This window comes from Staurois parvus, unplaced genomic scaffold, assembly GCF_062004578.1.
Source record: "Staurois parvus isolate SC_StPar_1 unplaced genomic scaffold, SC_StPar_1.0 ptg000137l, whole genome shotgun sequence".
NCBI lineage: Eukaryota > Metazoa > Chordata > Amphibia > Anura > Ranidae > Staurois > Staurois parvus.
In genome coordinates, this window is record NW_028317933.1 from 3,566,159 (window position 1) to 3,592,270 (window position 26,112).

The 26,112-nt window shown below is 42.6% G+C and overlaps 1 protein-coding gene across 4 annotated transcripts in view; it reads right to left on the reverse strand.

Moving 5' to 3' along the window:
* LOC149465753 (CMP-N-acetylneuraminate-beta-galactosamide-alpha-2,3-sialyltransferase 2-like) overlaps positions 1-26,112 on the reverse strand; it is a 77,262-nt gene that overhangs the window by 25,162 nt on the left and 25,988 nt on the right. For 3 of the 4 annotated variants that reach the window (XM_089673261.1, XM_089673258.1, XM_089673259.1), the window contains exon 2: positions 19,934-20,139. The exons of the other annotated variant lie outside the window; for it this stretch is intronic. The gene's annotated coding sequence lies outside the window, so the exon portion shown is untranslated. The remainder of the gene's footprint in view (positions 1-19,933; positions 20,140-26,112) is intronic. 4 annotated transcript variants of the gene reach the window in all.

The following is a 26,112-nucleotide window of genomic DNA, read 5'->3' on the forward strand; positions in this document are numbered from 1 at the left end:
TTTCACTCCTAAGTGATATTTTACAAGCTGAGCAAGAAACACCCCCGTCTCCTATAAATATAAACATGCTGGGAAACAAAAGTATAGCCTGGATCCACTTGTGTCAATTAGCAATTCCAGAACAAAAACAGCGTTAGTCATACGCTATTTCTACCCGTATTACTGTGTTTATTTTCTTACAAGGATTCAGGCGGAACATATGAAAGTTAACACAAGCCATCTGAATTATATAAACATTGTGTGGGTAGGTGTCATGTTCCTTGCTTGGCCAAAGTACATTAGATCTAACGCACAGACAGCCATGAAATGGTGCCCCTAGTAGTCATAATATTTTAAAAGGCCAGTCTATCCATAGCTGGTACTTCAATTATGGATGGACTCCGGTGGGCTGAATCAAAATCTGGCCCTTAGTATTTCTGCAGGACTTTGTTGACATGCTAACCCTTTGGAATTTACACCTCTGGTTTACCACCAATGTTCTCACTTCCGTTGTTTACTAAAATGAACAATAAACTAAAATTCCAGCAAAGCAAGTGAGACTGCTCTATGATGTTTATGGTAAATGGAAATACAGACCAAATCTGGTGCATAGTATCATTTATCAGAGCCACACCACAATAAAATATTGGTGCAAAACACTGAATGCAAAACACACTTGGAGCAGTCTAGAAGCAACATAAAGCTTCTGCAAGCCAGTCACATACATGATTGCACCCTAAAAAAAGCACAAACTGGACTAAACATTAATTTAAAAAAAAAAAGCACCCTCAGGTTCTTTAAAAGCAATAAAAAAAAGCAACATTCACTTTCTCCAGCAGTGCCTCTGCTTGGCCACAAAATTTCCTCAATCTTCTGGATTGAATGATGCCCAGCTCCAATAAACCTGGAAGACTGAAGACTTCACTGTAAATGTAGGGCTTCATGGCTCTGCCCCTGAGGGGGCATCACCATATTGCCCTTCATTTACAGCAATGCCACCATGTCAGCACCACTCTCTGCTTAAGTAAGGACTCTTCAGCTCAGAGGCAAATGAGAAGGACCCCATGGTGCAATATGACCAACCCATCAGAAAGGTAAGCATACAAACACAAAAGGTAAAAATGCAGCCAATTGCTAGACAGAGGCGCTTAATGACTTTTCTGAACATCCATGGCCCGCCGGCCTTGACATCGGAGCAAGCTCAGGGCTTAGAGGCTCCCCTTTCGGAGGAGCAATTGGATCAAGCACTTAAACAGATGAAAGTGGGGAAGAGTCCTGGACCGGACAGGCTATCTGTTCAATACTAAAAGTGTTTCTTCTCTGTATTGGCCTCACGGTTTTTGAAAGCGTTTAATTCACTTGGGGACTCTCTGGTTGCATCCCCTGCTCTTTTAGAAGCCCATATCACTCTTATTCCGAAACCAGGTAAGGAGGTCACACGTGTTGAGAGCTATAGACCCATATCTTTGATCAATGTGGATCTTAAATTGTACGCAAACATTTTGGCGAATCGGCTCTTACCCTTTTTGCCAGGATGGATAGGACTGGACCAGATAGGTTTCATTCCGGGCAGGGAGGCAAGGGACAATACCATCAAAGCCCTCAATATCCATCATTGGTTGACAACCAAAGGTCAGTAAGGGTTTTTTCTTTTCCTAGATGCCAAAAAGGCATTTGGTTGATGGCACCCTTTTCTCCTTCTCCTTTTTCCCCTTTCTTCCTTCACCCCCTTCCTACCTAATTCTTTCCTCCTCCCCCCCATCCTCCTCTATTCCCCTTTCCTCTCTCCCCCTCACCCCTTCCCTCTCCCCCTCTCTTTCTTTCGACTCTCACTTCCCTTCCCTTCTTCCCTTTTTTTTTTCCTTTTCTCTTCCTTCCTCTTTCTTTTCTCCCTTTTATGCTTATTTCTTAACTTTGATCTTGACTCTCTCTGGCTGTTTTTTCTATTTCAATTACAGGATTGTCTTATGTGGCTTACTGCCCTGGCATTTTACGTTTATATGTACAGGTGATTGGTTAATTTCACATGGTAGGGAGAAGTCCTGATCCCCCTCCTGTGCCCTTTTGTACTGATAGAGGCCCCTTCCCATATAAGTTCTTGTGATATGCCTTATGTCTCCCATTGGGTAATATGCGCTCCTTTTTTGCTCATATGTTGACCCTAGCACACCTCTGTTTGGGGCTTATGAGGAAAAGGTTTAAACCTTCAACTGGTCACTGTCTGAGATGTTGGGATACTTGGTATGGGACTATTTTACCGATGGTGCTGACTTATGTTTTGTACTGATTTATTTGAAATTACTTTGTAACATCTCTGTCTGATTGGCTGTGTATACTGCCCTTCATCTGTACTGTATATTATCTGTTGATAAAACTTTTGTGGAAAAAAAAAATGCAGCCAACGCCGGTCACAAGGGGGTAAATTAAGGTGGGAAGCCTGGAGCACAGAGTTGACCTTTAAAGTCAAGTGTGTCAGCACCTCACCCTTCTCACTGCACACCAATGGCAGTAACTCAGCTTTTGGTGAGAAGGGCCCTAAAGAGACTGCAGTGTTTTCTACTACAGCACTGGCACCAAACGTGATTATAGTAAAAGAAAAATTTCCAACTTAACACTATATTAATGTAAGTAAACTGGAGTGACCTACCTTAATATCTACAGAACAAAAGCAAGTAATCTGTAGTAAAGTTCTCTAAAATGCAAGCATCGAATATGGCTCACCTGGTAGGTTATGCTCAGTAAATGAATATGGAGTTTGACTTCATGCTTCCAATGGCACTCCTGTCTATTTCTTACTCAGTTACTTTCCTATAATATATTGAACAAACATTATGCATACTTCCTGGCACAAGCCTGATTAGAAGAGTGGGAAGATATCAGTGCTGACTTAGTAAAAAGTAAATGGGATAGCTGGCAATGGAAAGAAGTCTGATAAAGGTCTCCAGGGTTTAATTGAATTGCTCAGTAGCCGCAAATCTTTAGAACACTAATGTATCCAAGACGGAAGATTCCTTATGAACAAAGCTAAAATCAAAGCCTTCACTCAGCTTTTAGCAGATAGACTTTCTGCAAGTCATTATACACTGAAGATTATCTTGTGCCGTATAGCGGAGATGTCATTCAAACCCTAACATTCAGATTGTAATAAAGGAATCTTTAATACACATATATATATATATATATATACATACATACACACACACATATATATATATATATATATATATATATACATATATTATATATATATATATATATATATATATACACACACACACACACACACACACACACACACACGCACACGTGAAACTCGATAAATTAGAATATCGTGCAAAAGTTCATTTATTTCAGTAATGCAACTTAAAAGGTGAAACTAATATATGAGATAGACTCATTACATGCAAAGCAAGATAGTTCAAGCCGTGATTTGTCATCATTGTGATGATTATGGCTTACAGCTCATGAAAACCCCAAATCCACAATCTCAGAAAATGAGAATATTGTGAAAAGGTGCATTATTCTAGGCTCAAAGTGTCCCACTCTAATCAGCTAATTAAGCCATAACACCTGCAAAGGGTTCCTGAGCCTTTAAATGGTCTCTCAGTCTGGTTCAGTAGGAATCACAATCATGGGAAAGACTGCTGACCTGACAGTTGTGTAGAAAACCATCATTGACACCCTCCATAAGGAGGGAAAGCCTCAAAAGGGAATTGCAAAAGAAGTTGGATGTCCCCAAAGTGCTGTATCAAAGCACATTAATAGAAAGTTATGTGGAAGGGAATAGTGTGGAAGAAAAAGGTGCACAAGCAGCGGGGATGACCGCAGCCTGGAGAGGATTGTCAGGAAAAGGCCATTCAACCATCATTGACATTGACATTTATCGGCCAACCATTATCCCCATTCAGGACACAGTGGTGACATAGAGGCCTCTGGATGGATCCACAGGTTGCAGCAAGGGAACAAGCATCTGGCATACTCAGAAGTACAGCGTGTTGTATACCAAAGATTCTTTGGCAGCCATAGCTCTTGAAGAGAGTAAATATTTGTAGGAATTAATGCCCACCAGACAGGTAAGTATTCGTGTCCCTTTAAACTTTTTCAGTCCACTGCTATACATTACCATGCGCATGTTCACATTCAGTATTTCGCATATTAATGTGCACTGCATGAATGGCACCACAACATATATCACGTTAAATCGTGTTACGGTAATGTCCAGTAAAATAACCATTACCATAATGCAATTATGAAGTCAGCTTTTGACCTCTTATTTTGCTTGGTGCTGTTTGTTTCATTTTTTTTTCCCCCCAAGGTAGTACCGTATTTAAAGTAAAAGACATAAAACCAAATATAGAAGAGTTTTACCTTTCTATTTTAGAAGGATTCAGTTTTACACGCCACATGGACTTAATATAGCTGCGTAAATTGCAGCTGTGTGTGCTCTGCGGCATTTTTGTGGACTGTCGCTGCCTCCGCAACAAACTGAGTTTTGAAGAAGTATTAACATAAACAGAAGTCTGTTTTGACAGCTAAGCTGCACAAATAGAGGCAAGCCCATCGTCCTATAACATGCACCTGACTAACTGTGGAAGCCAGCCAAACCTCCAGGGTCTGCAGGAGCTGGAAAAAGGACAGAATACAAGCTCCGGAGGTACAGGCCAGGTGTATGTATGCTGGCAAGGACAGAGCAACCACAATCTACAGAGATGCGAATAGCAGCACCATTCTATAACAGTTCAGGCACACTGTCTGCTTTTAGGGCCGATCAACCGCACACCTATCAAATTGGGATGAGCAGCTGTTCCCTTGCAGCGGCTGTACCCCCATAGGTTTGAATGGGCTGCCTGCTTGTAGCAGCTGATGGCTCAAGACGTATAGACACACGGCCCATTCACAGGCTATGAGCCTCAGTGCCCCTGTGAATAAGGTAGGCCATAGATGGGTCATTTAATCGGCCAAATTTTAACGAAAAATCGTCCGATATTCACGCCGTTAGTGGGGCCAGCCCGTCGGCCGTTTTTTGTGGATCTTCACATTTATTTTTATCGGTCATGCTGGAAAATCCACGAAAAATGCCCATTTTTCGTGGACATTGGTGGCAGCATCGGCAATGGGGCAAACCAATTTTTCGTTTATCGGCTGAAAATTCAGCCGATAAACAGCCCGTCTATTTATTTCAGGTACTTATATAGCACTGTCAATTTACGCAGTGCTTTACACATATATATTGAACATTCACATCAGTCCCTAACCCTCAAGGGGTGTACAATCTAAGGTCCCTAACTCACATTCATAGATACACATATTAGGGCCAATTTAGACATAATCCAATTAACCTACCAGCATGTCTTTGGAGTGTGGGAGGAAACTGGAGTGCCCGGAGGAAACGCACGCAGGCACAGGGAGAACATGCAAACTCCATGCAGGAGGCGCCATGGTCAGGAATCGAACCCATGACCCATTTACTGCAAGGCAGACATGCTACCACTAAGCCACTGTGCTGCCTGCATAAGTTCTTAGTGGCTATCTAATTAAGCACACCTGCTTGTTTATGCAGACAAAGAGAAAATCATGAAGCATGCAGAAGTGATCAAGTGGTTCTGCTGTTGTTTCACTAACAATGAAATGAGGAAGATGTGTGATCTATGCAATGCTGACTGTGAAAGAAGAGTTGGTGCCATACAAAATGCCTACAGCATCTCAAAAATGGACTTCCTCACTTCTTCACCACTGCAGTATAGATACCGAATTTTCTGAATTTGGCAGGACAGTTCCGCATCTAGGTGCTCTGTCCCAATGAGGCTGTGTCCCTGACAGTGTCCCAAGATCAGAACATCAACCTTTTTTGCGTTACTGAGCATGGGCAGCAGCTCAAAAAAGGATATTAAAGTGGAACGTCACCCTCTCTATCAACATTGACTATTGTTAATCGTTATTCTGCAAGCATTAGTAAATAGATAGGAAAGTACATCTTATTTACTTGTTTTAAATATATTTTTACATTTCTTCAGTTACTTCCTGAAGATTCCTATGTCTTGGCAAATGATGTCATTCATCCCAGGAGCCTTCAGGAGGGGAGGTGGGGTTTTCTCAGCTAAGCACACCCTCCTGCCTGCATGCCTGAGCTAAGGGCAGATGAATTCCAGGAAGAAAATGCTACATGAAATATGCTACATGCCCCTATGCTGCATGAAATATCTGCCCCTACTCAATATGACCACGGCTAAAAATGCTGGGAGGTGTTTTTTAAAAAAAAAAGCATGGAGACATGGATGGATGGGGGAGTTTGCGTTGAACATTAAAAAATTATTAAATGGCGTTTTATGTTTGTAGTGCTCAGATGCAGTGAAGTTCCGCTTTAACAATTTGGATTGCGTCTCAAGTGGGTGATTCCAGCATAATTAGTGGCAGGACTGGACAGAAAGTTGGTGTGATCTTGGTGGCACTGCCCATAAAGTGAGAACTGATGTGGGTGGAACCACCAAGAAGGTGGGTGTAATAAATGTGGTCCGTGGGCAGGGGTGACAATGTCTCAGGAACTGGAATGTATATGTTGGCATATACAGTATGTCACGGTCTCTAGTATAAAGAAAGTGGTACAAGAAAAATATTTACAGTGAATAGCAGTGCTGGGACCGAAAGCAGTGCCAAGTACTAAATCAGAACTATAACTCACAATGAAACATTGCTGGCAGGTAGACTTTTATTGCAGAATTGACTCTGCATGACGCCTTTGCAATAAAAGCTCTTCTGCCTGCCAGCAATATTTCTTCTGAAAGTACGCGGATATAGTATGCTCACAGTCTTATCTATTGTGTATCTCTATGGGAGTATTGATAAAAGAGAAACGTCTGGAAGTCAGCATCTTACCCACTAGATAATAAAACTTTGCTTTTATTTTCAACCATTAAAATTTTATTGCTGTTTATTTGTATCTTGATTTTCCCACCCATCTCCAACCTCACAAAACATATAAGGGGGAATACAAAAATGCAATAATGACCGTTTCTGGTGGTATGGCCACTTTAACATGGCCTGTGCCTAATTCATGAAGGCATTGCACCAGTTTCAGTACCAATACCGACATATACATTGGATTAAGGTAGTTCTTACTATCCCTGCTTTTAGAATCTGTTGCTGTGGCTGGGACAGATTCAAAAAGAATTGCAGATATGCAGACTGGCAGTGGACCAACTCTAAGTTGGCATACAGAGGGATGTCAGTGCTCAGAGTTAGACATACAGTATGTGCTGGGAAGTTGTCATTAATGTGAGTTTCCAGCACAGGGCTTGTTTGTGGGTTGCTAGGATGGCAGCCATTGGCATCTTAGCAACATGACTCATTCTCCACCTATTCAGATGCCAGCCAGGAGATACCCCGACAGCTAAAAGTAAACAAAGGGGTGCTGATGCTGGCTAACATCATTGTCCAAATATGGCCCTGGGAATTACATCAGGCAGTATTCCATCCCCTTTGTTTACTTTTAGCTGTTGGCCAAGGAATCTCCCAGCTGAATGGGGCCAGGCACAAGTCATCCATTGCTTTCCTAGCTCCCAGCAAGCAAGGGGCTAACATGCACTGAGACTGGATTGTCCCAGGTATGGACACTCCAGCCTTAGTGCCATCCCCTACATGCAACAGACTCCATGCTTGTTCCTGACAGATACATGAGCCTGTCACCCAAACTGACATATGTCATTCCTGGGAGTGAGGGCATTCCAAAGATTAAAATGCCCAGACAGTGTTACCTATAATGGGAGTTGCCCAATACATGAATATGCAGCAGTACTTCCTCTTCAATCTGTACTAGAATTTTGCTTTATTTCTTGAATGGTACAATTTCTTCCATTACATACAGTATAATGCAATGTTTAAAACTGAATAGTACAAACCCTTCCTGTTCCTCCTTTTCTCTTTTTTCACCTTCTCCTTTCTGTTACAATAAATATTGTCATGCTCCCCTGTGCTTCATTTCAGCATCAGGTCTTATAATCAGATCTGAAGTGCTTTATTAAAAGGTCAGGCAGCATGCCCTTCTGTGCCTCTAAAGAACATCTTATGTACCCCTGTGGCCCCAGTACTCCTGGAGAGTCTTGCTCCTGTGATCCCAGCACCCCAGAACTCTCAGGGACTCTTGAACTCCTGTCTTCCCAGCTACACAGTGCTCCCAGAGACTCCTGCTCCTAGCTTCCTGTGCTCCCAGAGACTCTTGCTCCTAGCTTTGTGTGCTCCCAGCTACTTAGTGCTCCCAGAGACTCCTGCTCCTAGCTTCCTGTGCTTCCAGAGACTCTTGCTCCTAGCTTTGTGTGCTCCCAGCTACTTAGTGCTCCCAGAGACTCCTGCTCCTAGCTTCCTGTGCTTCCAGCTACACAGTGCTCCCAGAGATTCTTGCTCCTATCTTCCTGTGCTCCCAGCTACTCAGTGCTCCCAGAGACTCTTGCTCCTAACTTCGTGTGCTCTCAGCTACACAGTGCTCCCAGAGACTCTTGCTCCTAACTTCGTGTGCTCTCAGCTACACAGTACTCCCAGAGATTCTTGCTCCTATCTTCCTGTGCTCCCAGAGACTCTTGCTCCTAACTTCCTGTGCTTCCAGCTACACAGTGCTCCCAGAGATTCTTGCTCCTAGCTTCCTGTGCTCCTAGCTACACAGTGCTCCCAGAGACTCCTGCTCCTAGCTTCCTGTGCTCCCAGAAGAGACTCCTGCTCCTAGCTTCCTGTGCTTCCAGCTACACAGTGCTCCCAGAGACTCTTGCTCCTAACTTCGTGTGCTCTCAGCTACACAGTGCTCCCAGAAACTCTTGCTCCTAACTTCCTGTGCTTCCAGCTACACAGTGCTCCTAGAGACTCTTGCTCCTAGCTTCCTGTGCTCCTAGCTACACAGTGCTCCCAGAGACTCCTGCTCCTGTCTTCCTATAATCTCAGCATCCCAGTGCTTTCAGAGACTCCTAGACCTCTGTGCACTCCATGATCCTGTTGAACCTTCAATGCTCCTCACTCCTGGGTACCCAGAGCTTTTGACTCAGTTGCTGCCTGCTTGGGTGAGTCAAAGGGTGTAACCTGAGTGCTGTTCTTCAGCAAAGCCTATCACCTCTGCAGGGTGCTCTGGAGAAAATCATGTGGCTCCTTGAATTCTGCTCTTCGATCCTTCTCAAGATTTTCATCTTTGCTGAATATGCAGGCACTCTGAGGACTGTTCTCACTGAGTCCTCCTATGTATCCTGATTATCCAGCTTCCTATTTCACCAGTTTCTCTCCAGTGTCCAGGGAAGGATTGATAACTCATGGGTCCCCGTGTCCCTGCCCATACTCAAGCCACACCCACACTCAAGCCCCACCTACATATTGCAGCTCAACTAATATCTACCACAGCATAGCCTGTCTGGATGTTCTTGGCTTCTTTCTGTAGAAGCTGCTGGGCACTTCTAGGTTTAAAGATGGCCACCAAGTGTCAGGGTTGCCAACGCCCCACAACTTTTTTTTCTTTTTTACACACAAAGGAAACCTGGAGTATCTACTAACAGAACACATACTGAGAACCTGAAATATGACAGATACTCCTATTAGAAACTAAGAGGGGAAGAGGGGCTGATGAGGTGGGAGGAGAGGGAGGAGAGATAGGAATAGGAGGCAGAGAGAGAGATGGGAAAGTGGAAAGAGGAAGTGGTGGTGGTGGTGGGGGGGGGGGTTGGAGGTGAAAAGGGGAATGGGAATGAGTAAGCTAGAGGAAGGTGAGGGGGGGGGTGGCTGAGAGAGAGGGAGGTGGGAAAGAGTGATGGGGAGAGGAAGGTGAGAGAGAGAGGGTGACAGGGAAGGGGGGTGAAAAAGAGAAAGGGGAGAGGAGGGGAGAGAAAAGGGGGCAGAGAGAGAGGGGAGGGGGGTGAGATAGAGGAGGGAGAGAAGGAGGTGGGGGGTGAGTGGGGGGATTGAGATAGAGTGAGAGGGGTGAGAGAGAAAGAGGGGGTAAAGGAGAGAGGAGAGGGTGAAAGAGAGGGGCGGTGATAGAGAGACAAAGAAGAGAGAGGCTGAGAGAGAGGGGATGAAAGAGAGGGGGGTGAGAGGGTAGGGGTGAAAGAGACAGAGGGGGTGAGAGAGAGGGTGTGTGTGAGACAGAGAGGGGTGTGAGAGAGAAAAGGGGAGAGAGAGGGGGTGTGAGAGAGAGAGCGAGCGGTGAGAAAGAGGGGTTGTGAGAGAGGGGATGAAAGGAGGTATATATAGTGCCCCCTATCCTCAATGCACACATGGGGTTCCCATTATAAAATGCAGAGTACATGCTCATCTTCAGGTCACAGAGTGGACCCCTGTGATAGCACAGGCTGACACATCCCTGTCCCAGGTCTTTTCACCTGCCAGGAGCCGCACTGTCACAATGGCAGAGTTTTGTTTGGCCTTGCCTCCTATCTAACCATACCAGCCAAAGAGGTACCAAAATGAACATACACATAACTGCTTATTATCTAATAGCCTGCCTTCAAACCAGACTTCACATAAACTTTAAAGGTTAAGATTAGTTACAAAAAGGATGTTACTTTTAGTTATGTTTGGCTTTTCTGCCCGTAGGCAGAAGCCTACATTATAGTTTGTTATGTTGTACTGTGACATGCCTCTTTAAGTTTGTTGGCTGGTTTGTACAGGGTAAAGATATTAGTGACATAATGTCTCCTGTGTGTATGAGTAATTTCCCTTCTTTGGGGCTATCTATGCAGGGGAAGCCTTCCTCCAGTGTGCAGTTTGGCTTGGGAAATGATGGTGAACAGCCTATATATGTTGCAGTACCACTAGGTAACAGGAAAGTAAATTAAGCACAGCCAGAATTATGTAATGTACAGTCGCTCATGTTTTGGGGCTGCTCTATTCAACAATATATTACTTTGTGTGTATTTTACTTGGAGCAGTTCTATTGGAACAGTAAACTAAGTTCTTGAGAAGTTGTCTGTGTCCTTCACATGGGATAAAGAAATGTTGTATATTACAGTATTGTGTAGCTATGGTGTATCCAGAAGAACAGGGAAACAATAAGTCATAGTTAACCCTCTGGGTTAAGAAACCAAACAGCAAACACTGCAGTTAAACTTTATAGTTATAAACAAACAGAGAGCATTACAAGTTAATGTTTTATGATGTGAAGAATTGTGCATCAGAAGAAGCCGCCAGCTGGCAAAGAAAGCGGTGACGGTGGCAGGTGATGGAGGTTCTGGTAATGAAGGGTAACTTAATACTTCATACACCTCACATAGTGGCAGGGTCTCCATGTTGGAGCCTGCTGCGGTACAGGACCTGCCTGAGTCCCGATGTACAAGGTCTTGTGGAGTGGAATACAGTGGCTTCCCTGTAAGCCCAAGGATATCCGAATATTGTTAAAGTGGTAGTTAACCACGTCTAAAAAAAAAAAAAAAAATCCCCTTGCGACATAAATGCATAATGTGTTGGTATGCATCGCATAGCACATTATGCAAAACTTACCTTAAACTGAAGCCCTCCAACGGAGTGCTGTCACCACTGTAGAGGCTTCCATCTTCACCTGGTCTTCCTTCCGGGTTTGTGTGCTCCGGCCATCTGGCTGGCTGAGCCGCAACGAGGTCACTCTGGCGCAGGGATGGACTGACCATTTTGAAACTCGGGCACTGCCCGAGGGCCCGGGGTCAGTAGGGGGCCCCATGAGATGCCCCTGGTACCTTTTTCATAGGCTTTTTTGAGTTTGGGCAAGGACACAGGGGCCCCATGATCCCCTATTGCCCGGGGGCCCCATGAGTTGTCAGTCCGCCCCTGCTCTGGCGCATGAGCAAAGGAATCTCGGGACACGGCATAGTACTCTGAAGAATACAGGTATGCCGTACCTTCAGAGTGCATGCGCTGCTGTATGAAAAACCCGAATATCTCCTAAACTATGCACGTATTTATTATATTTATTATAAGCTTACCTGTAGGTAAAAAGTAACAAAGTGGCTTTACTACCACTACTAATGAGACAAGCTGGTACAGTTTAGTACATGCTTAGTGCTACTTGCTCAAAATGCTTTGAAGTCATAAGTAGGGGAAGGTAGAAAAAGGACCATGCTGCTGTTTGAAGTGGAAACACGGTCTTTCTGGATTATGTGCGAGTCCCTGATGTGTAGTGAGGCCTACGGCCTGAGGGTGGCACCAACATTGAAGTACATCTTTGGTGAGTCTATGGCTCAACTCAAAGGTTTCCCTAGGAATCAACATCTTAACACGCCCCTCTATTCATAGAATCTCTACTATAACTTGCATGAATGAAATGCATTCTATGAATGCAGGAGATGGACCTTTCATTCATCTGCCTGTCCTCCATTTATAGATTGCTTTTCATTACTGGAACTAAAGTACAGCTTTTATGAATGGAGAAGTGGGTGGAAAGGGTGGACATAGTCAGCACTCTTGGTGAGTGCCTGTCACAGCTGCAGCGCTGGTATTAAGGAGGGGGGGAGGGCAGAACTGGAGATTTCCACTGTGACATCCAACATAAGTACCCATAAGGAAGCATTAGTCATAAAGCTGAACTCCTCAGCCCTGGAAGACAATGCAGCCAGCCCCAGTTAAAGCCTACGTTTAATGAAAAAATTTATTTTAATCATCACAAGGTACACTTCAGATTAAATGTAACATCCCTTATGCTGATTGCAAAAAAAATGTTTTTACTAAACTTTGCATAGTCTGCCAGGGCTGAGCAAAGTTCAGCTTTATGACTAATACCTCCGTATGGGTATAAGACGGACGAGAGACCTAATAGCGTGGCCTCCGAATGTATACCACATGTTTATGTGAAACAATTGAGGTCAGCGGTTTTTAAATAGTCAACAGGAAATGTTTGTACTCAGCTCTCAAAATTTACTGATAACTGCACACAGTAAAAATGATATTTTAGAAGCTACAGAGAGTACTGAGGCATGCCTATAAAACATTAATTTCTGCATGTGATTGCAAATGCTTTTAGATTTCCTTGACATTGTTGTATTTACAGCACATTATAGAGCAAGGGTCAGCAACACGTCAACCGCGGACTGGTGACAGGTAGACCCCGAACAGGTCCCCCCCTTTCCCCCAGCCTCCTCTGTTGCTGCTGACATCCTCAGTACACAACGGAGAGCGGAAGTCAGCAGGGCTCAGGACGGAGGAAGAGAGGAGGAGCTGGCCAAATGACCTTTTCACTCGCATAGGCAGCCACCTAAGGGCACCAGGGTAGCTGTGGGGGGGGAGAGAAAAATCCCAATCCCTAGCCACTTTCTGGGAATTCAGATTTTTAAAATACCTGCCTTCCGACGATCCCCTTTATTGTCCACCTGGAGCAGCTGGAAGCTAGCATCTCCTCCATCCCTCCCACCAGTGTACAGCTGCTGCAGGAGAAACATCCAGGGGATCGGTTCTGGTAAACTAAGTTTGCCCACTTACAAAGAAATGTAAGGTCTATAATTTTATCATGTGTATTTTAAATGATAGAGATAGAATATCAACCAAAAATCCAGAAAAAACACACGATACAAAATGTTATAAATTCAGTTGCAGTACAGTGAATAAAATAAGTATTTGATTCCCAAGCAAAACATGACTTGGTACTTGGTGGAAAAACCCTTGTTGGCAAGCACAGAGGTAAGATGTTTCTTGTAGTTGATTACCAGGTTTGTACACATCTCAGGAGGGATTTTGGACCTTCTCTAAATCCTTAAGGTTTCTGGGCTGTCGATTGGCAACACGAAGTTTGAGCTCCCTCCATAAATTTTCTATAGGATTGAGGTCTGGAGACTGGCTAGGCCACTCCATGTCCCTAATGTGCTTCTTCTTGAGCCACTTATAATCATTTAGATGGTCATTAGCAAACTTCAGATGGGCCTGTACATGTGCCTTCTTGAGGAGGGGAACCTTGGGGGTGCTTCAGGATTTCAATCCATGGCGGCATATTGTGTTACCAATGGTTTGTTTGATGACTGTGGTCCCAACTGCCTTGAGATCATTCACGGGTTCCTCCTGTGTAGTTCTGGGCTGATCACTCGCTTTTCTCATAATCATTATTACCCCATGAGACGAAATCTTGCATGGAGCTCCAGACCAAGGGCGGTTGATGGTTATTTTGTATTGTTTCCATTTGTGAATAATCGCTCCAACAGTTGTCTCCTTCTCACCAAGCTTCTTGCTGATGGTCTTGTAGCCCATTGCAGCCTTGTGCTGGTCTACAATCTTGTCCCCGACGTCCTTTGACAGCTCTCTGCCCATGGTGGTGAGGTTTGAATGGAAGAAAGAGATTCTGTGGACATGTGTCTTTTATATACATAACGAGTTGTCGTTAGGAGCACCTTCTTAAATTGCCACATAGCCACTCTGTGGGAGCCAGAATTATTGGTTGGTAGGGGATCAAATACTTATTTTAATTACTGAACTGCAATTCAATTCATAACATTTGTATCGTGTGTTTTTTCTGGATTTTTGGTTGATATTCTGTCTCTATCATTTAAAATACATCTTTGATAAAAATTATAGACACTTCATTTCTTTGTAAGTGGGCAAGCATACAAATCTGCAGGGGAGGAAATAGTTATTTACTCCACTGTGTGTCTATATATATATATATATATATATATATATATATATATATATATATATATATATCATGGATGCACTGTATCTGAGCACCACAAACAAAAAATGCTATTTAATTTATTGTTAATATTCAAAGCAAACTCACCTAGCCATTCATGTCTCCATGCTTTATTTTGCCAAGAAATCATTTTGAAAAACAGCCCCTGACATTTCTGGCAGTGGCCATCTTGAGTAAGGGGGGGTGTTTCATGTAGCATTTACTTCCTGGAATCCATCTGCCCTTAGCTCAGGCACTGGCTGAACTGAGAACCTCCCTCCCCTCCTGAAGACTTCTAGGCATGGAAACCAGGAGATAACTGAAGAAATGTAAAAAAAAGTAAATATGATATACTTTCCTATCCATTTATCAATGCTAGCAGCATAAGTACTAAAAATAGTGAATGTTGATTGAGAGAGTGAAGTTCCACTTTAAGTTGATAACACAAACAATTATTTTTCTCGTGTCTTTATTGAACACACTCATTAAACATTCACAGTGCTGGAAGAAAAAATAAGTGAACCCATAGACTAATTACTTAAATGAAAGCTAATTGGAGTTTTCACATCTGATGTCCAATTAATGAAATTAGTTTAGAGGTGTGGTTTGGAGCTACTTTGATCGATAAGGACACTCCAACATTTTAAGATTGCTGTTCATAAGAAGCATTGCAAAAAGGAGCTCTGAAGACATACGATCAAGAGTAGCTGATTTGTATAAGGTTGGAAAGGGGTACAAAGCAATCTCAAAGTGTTTAGGCATCCATTGTCGAAAGTTAGATCTGTCTAAGGGCTGATGTTCTGCCATAGACACCCTCTCTGTTCAAAGATTTACATATGGACTCATGAACAGGGATGTTTGCCAGTTCCAGGGATGTCTTCAAGTCTTTAGCTGTTACTCATGGGTTCTTCTTTACCTGAGTATTCTGCATTGTGCCTTTGGAGCCATCTTGGCTGGATGTCCACTTCTAGGAAGAGTAGCCACAGTACTAAACTGTCTACAAATGGAGACAGTTTAGTTCTGTGGCTACCAGGGGCAGACTGACAACTCATAGGGCCCCTGGGCAATAGGGGATCATGGGGCCCCTGTGTCCTTGCCCAAACTCAAAAAAGCCTATGAAAAAGGTACCAGGGGCATCTCATGGGGCCCCCTACTGACCCCGGGCCCTCGGGCAGTGCCCGAGTTTCCAAATGGTCAGTCCACCCTTGGTGGCTACTCTTCCTAGAAGTGGACATCCAGCCAAGATGGCTCCAAAGGCACAATGCAGAATTCTCAGTTAGGTAAAGAAGAACCCATGAGTAACAGCTAAAGACCTAAAGACATCCCTGTTCATGAGTCCATACGTAAATCTTTGAACAGACAGGGTGTCTATGGCAGAACATCACCTAGGAAGCCGCTGTTCTCCACAAACACTTTTCTGCCTGCCTGAAGCTTGCCAAAAAGCACCTTGGCAAACTGATACTGAAAAAAGTTTTGTGGACTGATGAAGTAAAAGTTTAATTGTTCAGGAAGAATACTCAGCGCTATGTATGGAGCAAAAAGGGCACAGCTTGCCAATATCAAAACATCATCCCATCAGTGAAGTGTGGTGCAGGAAACATCACGATTCAAGCTTGCTTTGCTGCCTCAGGGCCTAAACCACTTTCCATCTTTGCGAGGAAAATTAATTTCCAAATTTACCAAAATATCCTACAGAGTAATGTCTATGTGGCTGTCTGGCAGCTGAAGCTTAGTAGAAGTTGGATGATGCAGCAGGACAATGACCCGAAGCATTGAAGTAAATCCACCACAGACTGGTTTCAGAAAAAGAAAATGCACCTTTTAGAGTGGCCCAGTCAGAGCCCAAATCTTACCCCCATAGAGATACTGTGGAATGATCTCAAGAGATCTGTTCACACCAGACATCCTACAAATGTGTTTCAGCTGAAGCAGTTTTGTAAAAGAGGAATTGCCGAAAATTCCTGTGAAGGTCTGATCCAGAGCTACCAAAAGTGTTTGTTTGAAGTCATTGCTGTCAGTGGACCAGTTATTTAAGCCAGGGATTCACTTACTTTTCCCTCCAGCACGGTGACTGTTTAATGGGAGTGTTACATAAAGACAAGATAGATTAGAATTGTTTGTGTGTTATCAGCTATAAGCACACTGTGTTAATCTATTGTTTTGACTTACATGAGAATCAAATTATTGCAGAAATCCAGTTAATGCTAAGGGGTTCACATACTTTTTTTTGCCATTGTACATAATATATGGACAAGAAGTAACATGTAAAGTACAAGGGAGGAAAATGAAATGTAAAAAAAAGGCTTGAATTACATTGCAGTCTTTTTTTACAATACGTATCAAGTATATAACCCAATCAATGGGGGTGGAGGCGTGATTTCCGTGCACGTGTGGTTTCATGTGTTATAGAATGCATTTTTTTGTGTCTTGTAGTGAATTCTTTTAAATGCATTTTTCAACAGACATCACTTTTTCTTTAACCTTACATGTGCTAAAATGCTAACTATGATAAAATACTGCCTGCCTCTTTTTTTTTTTAATTCTTTATTTAATGGAATGCATTCTGCTTCATTTTTATATAGTACATTGGTGTGAACTGACATAATAAAGAATAAGGATTTTTGTCTTATCCTTGTGTATATTTATTTATTTATTTCAGGTACTTACATAGTGCCGTCAATTTACGCAGCGCTTTTACATATATGTTATACATTATTATTATTATTATTACTACGAGTTTATATAGCGCCAAAGGGTTTGCTCAGCGCTGTACAATAGGGGGGACAATACATGGCACAGTACAACAACAACAAACAACGTACGAGGGGTAAGAGGGCCCTACTCTTACGAGCTTACAATCTAGGAGGGAGGGGGTAAAGGTACAGTAGGAAGTGGCTGAGGGGGATGAAGTGGTGGGAGGAATGAGGGAGGATTCAGTCCCTAACCCTCAAGGGGCGTACAATCTAAGGTCCCTGACCCACATTCGTACGTACACATACTAGGGCCAATTTTAGACTGGACCCAATTAACCTAGACTGCATTGACCAATTTATCGCAATCATAAGGTGTGAACATACAAGAAAATTTCATATACATTTTAACATGTTAATATTGATCAAAAGTCATTTTTAATATTTTTAAATCTGCAACTTTCATTAAAATAATACCTGGTGACCATTTCAAGAAGCTCCTTGCTCAGGCACGTTTTGTTAAAGGGTGACAACCCTCTGTGTTCTTGTTCTCTGCGTTGTCACACTATCACATGTATTTGCCATGGAGACTACAGGTGTCTGTTTCAACATACATTATGCAGGCATATAAATATACAGTATATGTGAGCACACTAAAAGATGATAAAAAGTATTAAAAAGTAAAAACTGATAGTAGCTGTGCACGAAGGTAACCAAAATAAAACCTTTCAAATGACAAAGTATAAATGTGCAGCGCTTAGAATTGATAATAATGGATATGTGCAAAATTTGATATTGGTAATTCCAAAAAATTCATATATGTAATTAAATAATAAATAATAAATATGTGCAAAAATTCATATACAATATGGGTAAAAAAGTGAATCAATATAGATAATAAATAGATTGTAATGGTAATTAAATAGTGAGCTGCACCCACCTATCCCCTAAGGGGAACTCTGGATGCACCTGGATCATCATTTAAAGCCCCGGGACCTATCCATCCTGAGAGGGAGCCACTTCCACTACTGGCCCAGATGACTACCTTGATTCCACTACTGGCCCAGATGATTACCTTGATTCCACTACTGGCCCAGATGACTACCTTGATTCCACTACTGGCCCAGATGACTACCTTGATTCCACTACTGGCCCAGATGACTACCTTGATTCCACTACTGGCCCAGATGACTACCTTGATTCCACTACTGGCCCAGATGACTACCCTGATTTTACTACTGGCCCAGATGACTACCTTGATTCCACTACTGGCCCAGATGACTACCCTGATTCCACTACTGGCCCAGATGACTACCTTGATTCCACTACTGGCCCAGATGACTACCCTGATTCCACTACTGGCCCAGATGACTACCTTGATTCAACTACTGGCCCAGATGACTACCTTGATTCCACTACTGGCCCAGATGACTACCCTGATTTCACTACTGGCCCAGGTGACTACCTTGATGACACCAGGATATATTATATAACACACATTAATTAAATAGTGAGCTGCACCCACCTATCCCCTAAGGGGAACTCTGGATGCACCTGGATCATCATTTAAAGCCCCGGGACCTATCCATCCTGAGAGGGAGCCACTTCCACTACTGGCCCAGATGACTACCTTGATTCCACTACTGGCCCAGATGACTACCTTGATTCCACTACTGGCCCAGATGACTACCTTGATTCCACTACTGGCCCAGGTGACTACCTTGATTCCACTACTGGCCCAGATGACTACCCTGATTCCACTACTGGCCCAGATGACTACCCTGATTCCACTACTGGCCCAGATGACTACCTTGACTCCACTACTGGCCCAGATGACTACCCTGATTTTACTACTGGCCCAGATGACTACCTTGATGACACCAGGATATATTATATAACGCGCATATACATTGCGCGTCCGGTGAGTGCGCATTTCTTCTATTGCAAAACGAGCACAAGCACCGACTGAAGACTTAGCACTATATGGGCAATATTTAATTACCATCATGAACTATTTATTATCTATATTGATTTACTTTATTACCCATATTGTATATGAATTTTTGCACATATTTATTATTTATTATCTAATTACCTATATGAATTTTTTGGGATTACTCATATCAAATTATGCAGGCATGGTCCACTGTTACCACCATCACCCTACAAATGCCATGCAGCCATCACCGAAGTGCATACAGGCAGAATGTGGCTGTAAAGAGGCTGCAGGAGATCAGCAACACTGAGATGCAAAAAAACGTGAAAAAAGGGTGAAACAAGCATTTTATTTTATTTTTTTTTTTTTAATGGTAGCGATTTATGATATACAGGGCTTTAGCAAACTGTCTTTGAGTTATGGGGTTTCTATTTACTTTAAAGCTGAGTAAATCAGTGGGTATGTGTTTACTTACACACTGCCAAAGTAGCGTACAATCAGGCAACACTTCCCCTTTAGAAGAGAAAGTCTTCGTTGAAAATAGGAAGTGGAAGATATGTATCATACTGACACCGCTTTGCAAGCATTGCCAAAAAAAGGCAGGCGGTTTGGATGTGTGCAGGGGCTTGCTGGCACTTGTCAGTAAAGGGTTAAACCTGTCTCTATGTACATCCGCACAGGACATGTTCCAGCACGGAGCCGCTCAATTCATTTTAGTGATCTGAAAGGATAACTAACCTGTTTTCTCGATGTGGCGTCTGCATCCGTCTCCCCAGCTGCAGCGTGCTGTGCTGGATTGAAGTCTCTCGCTGCGGCTCCGCACACGATGTGGCGGCGATACTGATGCCAGTGTATACCCTGGGTGACAGCTCCAGCCGCTGATCCGCCAGGCGGTATTATTGGAGGAGATGCTGCGTCTTGCCTTGTTCTTAGGAATGCATAGCCTGAGGGGGAGCAAAAAAACACAGAGAAACCTGAACAGAGGTTTCTGATCTCAACTTGTGTCGTAATGGGAAGCCTTGTGCCAGATGAGGAGGATTTGGAGGCTAGTGGTGAAGAGAGGAAGCAAAATCCGAATTGTGTGTGTGTGTGACAGAACTGCTGTCTGCAGCTGGCTCAGAACATCACAGTGCTGGGACGCCACAATTTAAAGACCTCCGCTAATCTAGGCTTACTCCGTAGGGAAAGTCCCCAATGTAACCCACAAAAACACATCAGCAATCATCTCTGAGTGTAGCAAGCCTTTCAGAAGGCGGCTGGAGGGGAAGATTCAGTAGGCTGTATTGTTTTAGCCTCCCTCCGGCCTGTGCTGCCATCTCTCTCATGGCGGGGAATGCAAAAAGAGAAGCAGTTAAAACAGTATTAAACCCAAAAGCAAACATTTAACCACTTCCTGTCCGGACACTTTTACCCCCCTTCCTGTCCAGGGCAATTTTCAGCTTTCAGCGCTATCACACTTTGAATGACAATTGCGCGGTCATGCAATACTGTACCCATATGAATTTTTTACCATTTTTTTGAGACAGATAAAGCTTTATTTTGGTGGTATTTATTCACCGCTGGGATTTTTATTTTTTTTACTATGTAAATGAAAAGGTCTAAACATTTTGAAAAAAAGTGTTTTTTTTAATAAAATTTTGCAAATAAATAATATTTCATCATAAATCTTGGACAAAATTTATTCCGTTATTTTTTTAGTAAAAAAAAAAAAATCCAAATTAGTTATAACCAAAAATTATAAATTTTTAAACTTTTTTTTTTACATTTTTATTTTATTTTTTTATATTATTATTTTTTATTTTTTTATACATACTGTCACCCTAGCAGTACAGTGTCCCCTGCCCATATGATTTTTTTAGTATTAATTTGAGACAGATAAAGCTTTATTTTGGTGGTATTTATTCACCCCCTTCCTGTCCAGGCCAATTTTCAGCTTTCAGTGTTATCACACTTTGAATGACAATTGCACGGTCATGCAACACTGTACCCATATGAATTTTTTAGCATTTTTTTGAGACAGATAAAGCTTTATTTTGGTGATTTTTTGCTATATAGATTAAAACGTCCAAAAATTTGGAAAAAATTGTTTTCTTATAATATTTTGCAAATAAATAATATTTCATCATAAATCTTGGCCAAAATTTATTCAGTTATCTTTTTAGTAAAAAATAATACCCCAAATTAGTTTATAACCAACAATTATAATTTTAAAAAAAAGTTTTAGTTTTTTTTTTTTTTTTTTTTTTTACACATACGGTCACCCTAGCAGTACAGTGTCACCATGGTGACACTGTACTACTTGTAGGGGGTGATGAAGATTTTTTTTTTTTTTTTTTTTTTACACTGATTGCTTTTACACCCATATAGGATGTAAAAGCAATCATTTCTCTTTCTCTCTGTCTGCATCCTTGCAGTCATTGAGAAGTACTGAGTGAGCTGTGATTGGTCACAGCTTGTCACATGGTACAAGGCTGTTGTGAATAGCCTTGTACCATGTGACCTCTGTGATCATTCACAGATTTTACATGTAGTAAGCAATGATGTCACAAGTGACATCTTGCTTACTACTTTGCATGTGATCACTGATTGGCCAATCAGTGATCACATGATCGGGACCTCGTACAGAGGTCCCGTCCGACGATCGGTCGTTGCACTGTGTCCGGAGGACACAGCGGGCACTGGATTGTGGTGGTGCGCGCTCCCAGGGAGCGCACACAGCTAGAAAAGGCGGGTGCCGTTTAGGAACGGTAACCCGCCCCTGGACTGCCACCGCCCTGCCGTTTATAAACAGCAGGCGGACGGCAAGAGGTTAATATACAGTATTGCAGCTTACCAATTCTTAGATGTGAAGGCTGCATTCATTTCCTTTATTTTTGCTTGCTTTCTTCCATTTTCATCTGGTGATCTAGCCAGTAAGTCTGTTGCTTTACAACAGAACAAGCTCTCTTGCAGTCTACAGGGATAAGACAGACCATTTACCACTTGAAGGGATGGACGCTGCACAACTGATTGCAGGAGTCCAATGTTGAGGGACAGGGCATGGCCAGAACACTTGAACTCATGCTCCCCTCTTCTCACTTGCCGGTGGGGTGATCCTTTCCCTTCCATCCATAGCTTGGAGCGGCGCCATAATGTATACTTTTCACTAAGACCTTTTAACACTGACAGGGGTTAAATCAGCTTTTATTTAACCACTTCAAGTCCAGATACTTTTACCCCTTTCCTGTCCAGGCCAATTTTCAGCTTTCAGTGCTATCCAGTGGTGGACTGACAACTCATGGGGCCCCCGGGCAATAGGGGATCATGGGGCCCGTGTCCTTGCCCAAACTCAAAAAAGCCTATGAAAAAGGTACCAGGGGCAGCTCATGGGGCCCCCTACTGCCCCAGGCCCTCGGGCAGTGCCCGAGTTTCCAAATGGTCAGTCCGCCCCTGGTGCTATCACACTTTGAATGACAATTGTGCGGTCATGCAACACTGTACCCATATGCAGTGGTGTATTTAGGTTTTGTGCTGCACTAGGCAACACAAAAATTGGCGCCCCCCCCGTAGAAAGAGCCTGACATTCACCAACAACACCCCTGCCTCCCACCTGAGAGAGCCTTGAAAGACACTTACCTTCACAGATCTGGGCATTCCCGGGAACGAGAGTCGGGCTGTGCATACACTGTCATGAAACACGCAGCCTCTCTCAGAACCCACCAGGTCCCCATGCCGCGTGTGTCCCTTCTTCCATCCCTTCTTCTAAGGGGCAGTGCTGCCCCCCGATAAAAAATGCTGCCCTAGGCAAAAGTCTTGTTTGCCTTGTGGCAAATACACCCCTGCCCATATGTTTTTTTTTGTATTTTTTTGAGACAGATAAAGCTTTATTTTGGTGGTATTTATTCACCCCCTTCCTGTCCAGGCCAATTTTCAGCTTTCAGCATTATCACACTTTGAATGACAATTGCGCGATCATGCAACACTGTACCCATATGAATTTTTTAGCATTTTTTTGAGACAGATAAAGCTTTATTTTGGTGGTATTTATTCACCACTAGAATTTTTATTTTTTTTGCTATATAGATTAAAATGTCCAAAAATTTAGAAAAAAGTGTTTTTCTTATAATATTTTGCAAATAAATACTATTTCATCATAAATCTTGGCCAAAATTTATTCAGTTATCTTTTTAGTAAAAAATAATACACCAAATTAGTTTATAACCAACAATTATAATTTAAAAAAAAAGTTTTACTTTTTTTTCTACATACAGTCACCCTACAAGTACAGTGTCCCCATGGTGACACTGTAGTACTTGAGGGGGGTGATGAAGATTTTTTTTGTTTTTTTTTACACTGATTGCTTTTACACCCATAAAGGATGTAAAAGCAATAATTTCTCCTTCTCTCTGGATGCATTCTTGCAGCCATTGAGAAATACTGTGACAGCTGTGATTGGTCACAGCTTGTCACATGGTACAAGGCTGTTGTGAATAGCCTTGTACCATGTGACCTCTGTGATCATTCACAGGTTTCACACGTAGTAAGCAATGATGTGACATCAGAAGTGACATCTTGCTTACTACTCTGCATGTGATCACGGATTGGCCAATCAGTGATCACATGATTGGGACCTCGCACAGAGGTCCCATACGACGATCGGTGTTCCAGGGGACACAACGGGCACCGGATCGCGGTGCTGCGCGCTCCCAGGGAGCGCGAACAAGCAGGGGGCGGGGAGGCCGTTTATAAACGGTCACCCACCCCTGCACTGCCACCTTCCGGCCATTTATATACAACGGCTGGACGGGAAGTGGTTAATCATGTAAAACCTTTATCCAAAAGGGAAAATAAAAGTTTGCTGTAACTGATTATAACGTATTAGCTGGAGTTTGGCTGCAATTTTTTAATGCATTTAAATCTTCAAGTATTTCTAATACTCCCCTCCTCCAGACTGTCAATGCTGCTGTCCAAATGTGCCCTCTGTGCTGCTTCATCCAGAGTGGTGTCTGTATAATACAGGATGTGTGTTACAGGCAAGATCACTAGAGGGAAAAAAATCTGAAACAGAAAACTAATACAGCCACCACATTTATGTTAGGTAATTTGCAATAGATTATAGAAATTATATTTTTGGTTTTGCATTTAATACCACTTTCATTTGTGTCTTATATGTCTGTCTTTCTAGAGTTCAGCTTTAGAATGATATTAATATCAAGAAAGTGGTATTAAATCCAAAACCAAAATTTCCGGAAATTATTGCAGCTTACCTAACATTAGATGTGGTGGCTGTATTCGCTTTCTTTGTTTTATTTATTTATTTCAGGTACTTATATAGCACTGTCAATTTACACAGTGCTTTACATATATATTGTACATTCACATCAGTCCCTAACCCTCAAGGGGCGTACAATCTAAGGTCCCTAACTCACATTCAGCACATCTTTGGAGTGTGAGAGGAAACCGGAGTACCCGGAGGAAACCCATGCAGGCACAGGGAGAACATGCAAACTCCAGGCAGGTGGTGCCGTGGTTGGGATTCAAACCAATGACCCTAGTACTGCCAGGTGGAAGTGCTAACCATTTAGCCACTGTTTTAGTTTTTTTTCCTCTGTTATCACCTGGTGAACTGACCAGTAACACACCCCCTGTATTAGTGTCCCCACTCTACATGAAGGAGCAACAGAGACACCTTTGGAGGGCAGCATTGTCAGTCTAGGGGGGGAATGTTAGCTTCACTAGCAGATTTAGATAGGCTAAGCAATTTGAAGCCAAACTCCAGATAACATCTTTTAAGCAGTTAGAGCAACAGTTAATTTTTTTTGTGATAAAGGATTTTACATATATAAAAGCTGATCATTGTAAGCACCCCTGTCAGTGGTACATGGTTTGCCTAAACCCTCTAACTGCTATATCTGATCTTTTGGGGGGGAAAAAAAAACAAAACAAAAAAAACATACTTACTGGCTGGATCACCAGGTACAAATAAAAGAAAGAAAGCCTACAAAAAAAAATGAATGCAGCCATAACAGGTAAACTGCAATTTATTAAATGTTTGGGTTTTGGTTTAGTACCTCTTTACTGCAGCTCTGTATTCAATATTACATTAAATATAATATTGAAATACAAGCAGTGTATCAATAGTATCAACCTCTTGCAGTCTTACACAGCAGCGCTTGAGTGTTAAAGAGGAACTCTACCGTTACTGTCAAAATTTAAATTTAAAGACTGTTTTTTGCATAACTAAACAATCTCCTACAATTATTGTTATTCTTTAAAACTCTTTTATTGAAAGTGAAAAATAAAACTTTAAAATCCTAAATCTTGCCCCTGTAGAAAAGTATGAAAAACCGTTGGAGTCCAGCATTGTCTTACTAGTAGGGAAAGTTCTCCCTACACCGTTACTCGCTGGTAGTACCTTCTTGAATTGAGATCTGGCACATGCGCTGACACACCACAGGGATCCTTGTCAAGTCTATGGGACCTGGTAGCTACTGCGGTGTCTGCAGATGGCCATTCCTTTCTGATGAAGTGCAATCGCACGAAACGCGTTAAAGGGGCCATTACGCCGTGATGTCCTGCCACTGGTACCTATCACAGGTCCGGTGGCCATCTTTTCACTCTACATTGGTCAGTATACCATTTTCTTGTACACTTTAATTCTATTTTATGTTCTCTAACCACGTGGAATAATAAATCTATTTTTTAAATTACTACACTATGGGCAATTTTTTTGTTGGCTCCCTGGTGAGCTAAAATTAGTTTCCAGAGCCCATGTATCAAGACACAGGAGCTGTAGTATTTATGACACCAGTGCAGAGGAGGACGCTGGTTCCAGTGTAAGCTGCCAAGCACCCTGCCCATTATCCAGAGGGAGACGACCGTTTGGCTGCCCATTATCCAGAGGGAGGAGAGTCCATTAAGATGGCCCAGCTCATCCA